Consider the following 9318-nt stretch of genomic DNA (forward strand, 5'->3'; position numbering starts at 1 on the left):
TAGATAGATCATGTTCAGCATAACTAGTATATTTTGAAAAGGATTAATATAAATTACTTATGTAAAAGTTAAAAGAGAAATTTACATAAAAATTATAATTTAATAGTAACATTTTATACAAATTTGTGTTGTTTTGTATAGAGTAAATTACGATTTTGGCCCTTATGGTTATATCATTTTTACCCTTTTAGTCCAAAAAGTAATTTTTTAACATCTGAGCCCCCGACGTCTTTTTTCTAACCCTTTTTGGCCCCAAACGTCTTTTTTCTAACCTTTTTGGCCCCTAAAAGTAAATGAATGAGGTTAGTGTTAGGGGCCAAAAGCATTAGAAAACAAGATGTTAGGGACTCAGATGTTAAAAGATTCCTTTTTGGGTTAAAAGGGTAAAAATACCAAAATCAAAATTTACTCTTGTATATATTTGTTGTAGGTTCTTGTTGAAAGGGGTCACTCCAATGAGTGAATGAGCAGCTTCACCAACCACCCAACATTTTTGGGGTTTTGCATTTTGATCCTTCTAAATGTGGTTTTTTTATATTTTGACCCCGTCCTTTTTATACCAGGATACTTGGAATATGCCACTTGTGAAAAAGTAGGACCACAAACACAATGCTCCTGGGGGATTTAAAACGATATTGTGTACTATCCGAATTGCATAGAAATACAACCTTAGCTAGACATGAAATTCATTGGTTGGTAAGTTGATCCGTTAACCAATATTTTATACCAGGTTCATGTCGGCTTCGAGACGAGCCCGTGCACATGTTTAGCCACACAGGCCGTGTTCAGACTTCAGAGTGTTTTGTCGTTAAACCAATAGATTTTGAAAAAACTTTTAGAAAAGTTTACAAGTTTGTGGTTTTTGTTCTAAATTTGTAATCATAAAGTATTAATATTAATATGAAAAACAAAAATGATATCTTTGGGCTACACGGGTTGCGATCATGTCAATGTGCAGATATTTGTGTCGTTCATGTGTGTAAAACGAGTTTTAGGTTCGTGTTCGTGTTTGTTTAAGGTTCGTCATGTTAGTCTTCAAACACAAATTATTTAAAACCTCAAGTTTCACACAAATCAAGTAGTTGTTGTTTCAAATCTCATCTAAGTACAAATGCGTATATATGATTTTTTACCCAATATATACATCAAAAGAAATGTAATATATTACACACTTGTGTTATATATTATAGATCTAACTCATAATTCAACAGCAAATTTCGTAAGACTATATATTGTGATTTTGCATGTCATGCATAGAATTTCATAAAAATACTATTTGTATTATAGTTTTCTTTTTAACAATTAAACTTTCTGACATGTGTTCGAAAAGAAATTGTGTAATGGAATTGTGTCATAAATTATAAAAGACTTAGGAGTTAGGGGTTACCTTTTAAGGATGATCATTATAAGATTTTGTTATCTTACATGTTGTTTTAAATGTTGGGTTCGTAAGCTTTGTGAGCTGGTTTTGATCGAGACGACAAGGGGTGCACAAGTTTGGGGTAGTCGGCCTTGGGCCTAAGCGATTATAGCCTTGAATGGGCTTAACTTTAGGAGCAAGTGAGCAAGTTTACTAAACCCTAACTAGTCTCTATAAACATAATCTTGTATTTGTAACTTGATTATCACCTCAATAATAAATACCTAGTTACCACTTGTGGACCATGGACTTAGGAGCAAGTTTACTAAACCCTAACTAGTCTCTATAAACATAATAATATACTAGATTAGAACCCCATGTATTACACGGGCTGAATAAATGTAAATTTATATATTAAATAATAAAATAATATATCTTTAAAAACTTTGTTTATTACACGGATTGAATACATATAATTTTATATACTAAAAAATAAAAAGTTATATCTTTAAAAACCTCGTGTATTGTTGTACAGATTGAATAAATATAATTTTATACATCAAATAATGAAAAAAATACTAAATAATAAATTATTTATATATTTAAAAAACCTCGTGTATTGTACGGGTTGAATAATCTAATTTTATATATCAAATAATAAAAAAAAGTTATATTTTTAAAAATCTCATGTATTACACGGGTTGGATAAATGTAATTTTGTATAGTAATTTATAAAAAAAGTTATATCTTAAAAAACCCCGTGTATTACACGGGTTGAATTTATATATCAAATAATAAAAAAAGTTATATTTTTAAATACCTCATGTATTACGCTGGTTGGATAAATGTAGTTTTGTATAGTAAATAATAAAAAAAGTTATATCTTTAAAAAACCTCGTGTATTACATGGGTTGAATAAATGTGATTTTATATAGTAAATAATAAAAAAATTATATCTTTAAAGACCACGTGTATTACACAAGTTGAGTTCTGATTAACTTTAGATTTTGATTTCCTCTATTCTCTCTCCTATTAAATAATAATAATTTTTCTCTCCTTAAAATTACATCTTAAGTCATATTCTTTTTTTATATAAAACATATTTAAAAACTATATAATATTTTATTTAAAATAAATATATTTAAAACATATATATATATATATATTGTTTTATATATATTGTTTTATATATCCCTAATAACATGGAATGAAGCTTGCACAGAGAAGAATATACTAAAAACTAACCAGCAGAAAAAGATTATGTACTACCTGAACACACGGTTTCCTTGGTGTAATCGTTGCAGGGGCTACGAACTTTGAAAAGTAATAATATAATGTAACATGACTCTTTTTATTATCAATATTTTTAATAATTATATATATTAAATGGATATCTCATCGTATATCTCTTAAATAATTATTTAATTTTAATAGGCTAAAAAATAGATGGCTCCAATGAATGACATGTGTCATATAAATAGTTTCTTTTATTATATAGTACTAGCGGTAAGACCCGTGTGCAAACACGGGTCGTTTCTTATAAAACCATGCATAGCCCATATTGACATAAAGTAAAAAAATAATTAGTGCAGACTTATAAAATAGATATACACTAATGGTCAGTAGGTTTATTCAACAGCAATTCCATTATGTTGATAGCAAACTACTGTTGTCTATTAACTGTTAAAAACTTCAGTTGCTTTCCAACAGACTTTCATAAAAAAATGTTATCCATTATCTCCAACAGAGCTTACCAGATGGATAGCTTAAAGTGAAACCACTGTTTTCAAAACCATCTGAGATACTATATTTTATTAACTTTAGATCGAAAACAATTCTTGCAATAAGAATGAGAAATATACGGTACTTGTAATTTAAATTCAAATAAAGTTAAAACCAATTTTTGCAAATAAAGTTGACCAATTCCATTGATGATTGCTTAAAGTGAAACCACTGTTTCAAAAATTCTGTTTGACCAAAGTCAAACCACTATTGACAAAACTATGATTCTTAATAGTTCAAAATCTGTTTCACTTTTGGTCAACATCTGTTTATCTGTTGGTCAACATTTGTTTATCTGTTGGTCAACATCTGTTTGATTTTTGGTTAACAACTGTTTGACTTTTGGTAAACATCTGTTAGACTTTTGGTCAACATCTCATTTAGAATTCAACAGAGAGTAAAAAAATAATTAGTGCAGACTTATAAAATTGATATACACTAATGGTCAATAGATTTATTCAACAGCAATTCCATTATGTTGATAGCAAACTACTGTTATCTACTAACTTTTAAAAACTTCTATTGCTTTCCAACAGACTTTAATAAGAACTGTCATCCATTATCTCCAACAGAGCTTGCCAGATGGATAGATAGTAACTATCAGATGTTAGTCAAGCCATGTTAAAAAGGTCAGTCAACAGAAACTACAAAAGTTAGTAAACAGATATTGATAGAGCATATACATATGTGTAGATATTGTACCAAAACGTGTTATCTGTTATAGCTAAAAGACATCTATTATAGGTAAAAGACAACTATAGACATGCATCATCAGATAATATATAACATACATATGAGTATTTTCATTGTACTATCCACAAAAAAAAGTAGCACCCACTCATTGACAATGAAACTTGTTTATAGACATAACTACATATAGAACATGTCTAAGAAGCAAAATTAGTATCAGCAACGGACCAAATGTACAACCACAAACAATCATGACATAAAACTAAGAGGACTTTATCTTTGTCACGATAGGCACAACTTTTTTTAACTTCAGCAATTGAGTAGACTTGTGAAACTCTAACGAAAGTTCATCACCAAAAGCAATATTGCAAGATCTCAGATAAGAAGACCATCCAACAACAGCATAGTTGAATCCAGTATTGGTTTTTTGAGATGTTGTAAACAATTCCTGGACTTCACATTTAAGATTCTGGATCTTGATAGGCTTAGGATTATCAGTATGCAGATCCAACGCAGAAGATACATCTAATGGCAGTTGCTAAAAAAAAAGAAAATTGAACCGTGAATTTTATAAATATTGATATATAACTGGAGTTATTGAAATAACAAAACAAAGCAATGACTGCAAAAGCTTATAAGTCTGTCTTCAGCATGTGTGGTGAAGTGTAAGACTGATTCTGAAGTGGATGATACTAAACGAACCTTTCGAACTTTACATGGTCTATCAACACTTGAAGAAGCAGAAATATCACGAACATAAAAATCTTTAGACTGTAGTTGACGATCGTTAACATCATCAGCTATTTTTACAGAATGATCTTCAGGCTACAACAAAATTTAAAAAAAAAAATCTTCTTATACTTATAATACAATAAAATATATGCATAGAAAATTATAAATTTACAACATTTTTAACATTGGACTCATCAACCAGACACGCAATCTTTGAATCAAATAGCCCATCATCAACAAACTATATTTATAAGAAGAATCATATATAAGAAACCATATTTTAAATCATAATAATATAAAAATATTACATGTGTATATATACATTAAAAATATACTCAAAACTCGTAAGCTGCTTAGGATTACCGACCAAAGCTCCAACATCCTCATCATCCAAAGCAACTTCCCCGGAATCCAGAAGCTGTTTGTGTTTAGCCTACAAAATGAGATTTCAAAAGTTGTTAGCATAATATAATAAAAGTCACTTATCACCGTCATGTTATCAAACAATGTATTATATCATCAAAATTTTATACCGCAGCCAATAAATCAAATCCATCATCTCCATAAACAGAATCATCCAAAACAACTACATCAACCTTCTTGAAAGAAACCTCAGTTCCAGTCTCGGAATGAAAAACGGAAAGCTCAAATGTTTTAGATGCAATCATGGTGAAAACCAACCAAGATTCAACTGGTATGGGAACTTCTTCAATCAACTTTGACCATCCATCACTAAATCCGCATCCATCAGTCCATCCTTTCATCATCACATTCCAAAACCTTTCGCCAACATAGATAGTTGCCATCCCATACACGTAATTTTTACCATAGAATTGTTTCCAAAATTTGTCAGCAATTAGTTATAGAATAAGCAAAGGAATGTTTAGCGCAGACTTGCAAATTTGGTATGAACTATTGAGCAACAGAAGTTACAACGGATTAGTCAACAAAAGTTAAAATGAGAATTACTCAACAGGGTTAGTCAACAGTCGTTACAGTATTTACACACAACCTAACCACTGTTTGGCTATCAACTATTACATACCTCTGTTGCTATCCAACAGAGGTTTCATAACAACTGTCATCCATTTTGTCCAGCAGATGTTGTAATGTGGACAGATCTTAAATATCAGATGTTAGTCAACCGAGGTTAAAAGACTTAGGTGGTGTTTGTTTTTTAAGATCCAAAAGGTCTGCAGTCTGCGGACCACATCTGCAGACATCTGCAGGAGAAGAGGTGGACCAAAGGTCTGCAGTCTGCAAGAAGAAGAGGGTTTGTTTTTTTATTATACATAAACCACTTCTCACAAACACCCTCCTCTTCTCACACACACCCTCCACAGATCTCTCTCCTCTCGATCCCTCTCTCTGCCTTCATCACCACCACCAACTCACCAAGCACCACCGCAAACCCACCACCGTCACCACTACACAACCGCCACCACCGTCTCTCTCTCCTCGGCCTCTCTCTCCTCGGCCTCATCTACTGCCAAGAACAACCACAACCACCGCCTCCACCGTCTCTCTCTCCTCTGCCTTCATCTACCACCACAACCACAACCACCCACCGCTCCATCGATCTCTGATTTGGGGTTCGATTTAGGGTTTTTTATTAATCAAATCACGTTCTGAAACCCTAATTCTAACATCATCTTCATCTGACGTCATCAATTTCCAAACGGAAGCTTCAATTAGTTTATAATCCGGTGCGTGTGAAGGTGAATCAGTTCTGTTTGATGATATTTTTGGCTTTCCATTTCCATTTCCCACCATGTCTTTTTTTTTGTTTATGGATTCAACGAGGATTCATTGTAAAAAGGGAAAGGAGAGTTTGGGGGTGAGGGGGATTTGGGATTGGTTGATTTTGATGACAATGATGATATCTCAACTGCTGTTTATGAAACCTTATCGTCTTCACTTGATAGTTTTTTTGGGGGTTTTTGGGCAGGGATGTGGTGGTGGAGGTGGTGGTGATGTATCAGGTGGCGGTGGTGGCAGGGATGTGGTGGTGGAAGTGGTGGCAGGATGTGGGGGTGGAGGTGTGGAAGAAGAGCCAAGAAGAGGTTTGTGTCTGTGTGGTGAAGACATGGGAACATGTCTGTGTGGTGAAGAGGTCTCGCAGACCTTTTTTTAATGAAAGGTCTGCGAGAAAACAAACAATCTGCAGCATCCAAACGTCTGCCCGCGTCTGCGCGGCGCAGACATAAGTGGCCAGAAGTACTTCTGGCCAAAAAACAAACAGAACCTTAGTCAACAGAAGTTAAAAAGGTTAGTCAACAGATGTTAAGATTATAAGGAAACAGACGTTAAAAGGGCAAATAGATGTTAGCAAGCTGTTGAGATATCATAAAATATTTAGAGTAAGTAACGAAATAATATATCGTTAGTTACAGTCATTCCAACTTCAGGGCTAATATTTGCTGAAATGTAAGAGTTCTCGTACATTTTTTTCTTTAAAACATGAGACAACAAACGACAAACGTCCAATAGCTTTCACCAATACAGCATCTTTCGTTTTCAAACAACAATCTCTAACAAACTTTGTCCATCCATCTATAAATATACAATGATCATCTCTCTTCTTTACTCGTACTAACCATGATTTGTCACCATCAAGTAACTCTACGAGTCGCCCATACGGGACCTCCTTTCCCCACAACAGAGTCTGAAAATCAAGTGGTATATTCTGCAACAGTATTTAACAAACATCTTACATAAAAAATTAACGTAGATTCCTAATAGTGGCAAGAAAGTTAAAAAAACATACCAAAAATATAATATCATCTTCATTAAGGAATTGTAAAAAGGATGGTGTTTGATTGGATAGATTCATATCTGTAAATAAACAATTTGAACTTACAAGTTATTATAAAAATCAAGTGGTCTATTCACACACTTAAGGTATTATAAAAACAAAGCACAAAACGAAAATCATCATCTTTCACAACAATTAAGCAAATGAGCATTAACCAAAAATTATATAGTTGATTTATCAATCGTAATGTAGAAGACAACATCACGAAGATGCATGCACAAATTGTGACAGAGAATGCTATCAGTAACTTCATTTAAGTTAATGCAGTACTTAATCAATAAAAATACACCTGATTACAGAAACTATTATTTGCTTCAAGAGAGAATATGAAACGCCGTCAGTGACAAACACATACTCATAACATCAAATAATGATTAATCTAACATATATAATACAAACAATAAATTCAAAAAAACAATATTTGATTTTATAGCGTGTAATCTATAATATGGAATAGAACCTTACCGATTTTGATAAGAAAGTTATTTGAGAAAACTTCCGAATATCTTTTCTGGAGCTTATATTCAATAATGGAGTTGAAAATTATATTAAATGGAGTTAATACAGATGTTACATTTACATTGGTTGGTTGAAATTAAATTTTGTAAAATTTATACTTTACCCCCTTTTACATTAAAACATCGCAATTTTTAGACAGCAATAACCACTGTTTGAATATAAATTTATATTGGTAAATACGAAAAACTTATCTATTAATTTAATATATTTATATTTATATAATTAAAAATAGTTTTTAAATCCCGATATTAAAGATTATTATAAGTTAAATAAATAAACAATTACAAGTTAATAGATTTTTTTTTGAATGACAATTACAAGTTAATAGATAAATATCTTATTTTCAACAATCCCAATATAATCTCACCTCTTCTTCTCCGGCGAAAAAACTCTATAGTTTCTTCTTCCTCAGACTTGACGATCAGAAGTTTGAAGTTTTATATCAGGTATTTTTTTTGTTCTCTTGTGTATTTTATAGGTATGCTTTAACATGTTCCTTTCAGTTTTCTCATTTCAAATTATATAAACATCAAAATCATAATCTACTGATGTTAAAATAGATAAACTTATATGAACTTATTTTCTTTATTTTATAATAAGATTTATATCAACCTATTTAGTTACATTTTGATTCATTCCATTTAAGTACACAGTGTTAGATTCATATTGTTGGTTGTAGGGACCATATTGAAATACACAACATATAAGTTTGGTCCTACAGAGTGTTGGATATTTTTTTATACCTTAAATAGAATGCTTTTCAAATACAATTTATTTTATATTATAGTATTTAACTGTTATTGTATTTTTTTTACTTTCAGATGGAGTTTATGATAATTATTAACGTCTCTCAATTGGCAGACCTAAATAAGGGATTAGTAAGCTATATTCTTAGAACAAATTAGCTCAAATCACAATTGTATGCTAAAAACTGTATTTATATAATTAAAGATATATTACATATTGTGTATTTTATATACATAGATACTTCCAAAGATAATGGCTAACCAATTACCAAGAAAGTGTGAAGTGATAAAGTTGGTTGATTATACGGGTTTTAAGTATAAGATTGCAGTATAGAGCATCGGTCATAAAAGTAAAAGGATAAACGGGCCGGAATGGACCCGGTTCGTTGAAACTTATAGAAATAATAACATAGACAAGCTGTGTTTAAAAAAATTGAAGCAAGCAAAATTTGAGATAAATGTTTTGGACAATGAGGGATTGGAGATTAGAAAAGATGGATCGAACAGAGATTATGTTCATAGATGCTTGATACAGGCTGAAGAAGAAACATACTTCAAGTAGGTTAAAAATTCCTACTTATTTTTATATATTTACAGTGTATCTTTTGAACTGTTACCAAAACTTTTAATTTATATTTTGTATCCTATATAAAATCTAATATGACATTTCTAAA

Source organism: Helianthus annuus, chromosome 16 (assembly GCF_002127325.2).
Source record: "Helianthus annuus cultivar XRQ/B chromosome 16, HanXRQr2.0-SUNRISE, whole genome shotgun sequence".
NCBI lineage: Eukaryota > Viridiplantae > Streptophyta > Magnoliopsida > Asterales > Asteraceae > Helianthus > Helianthus annuus.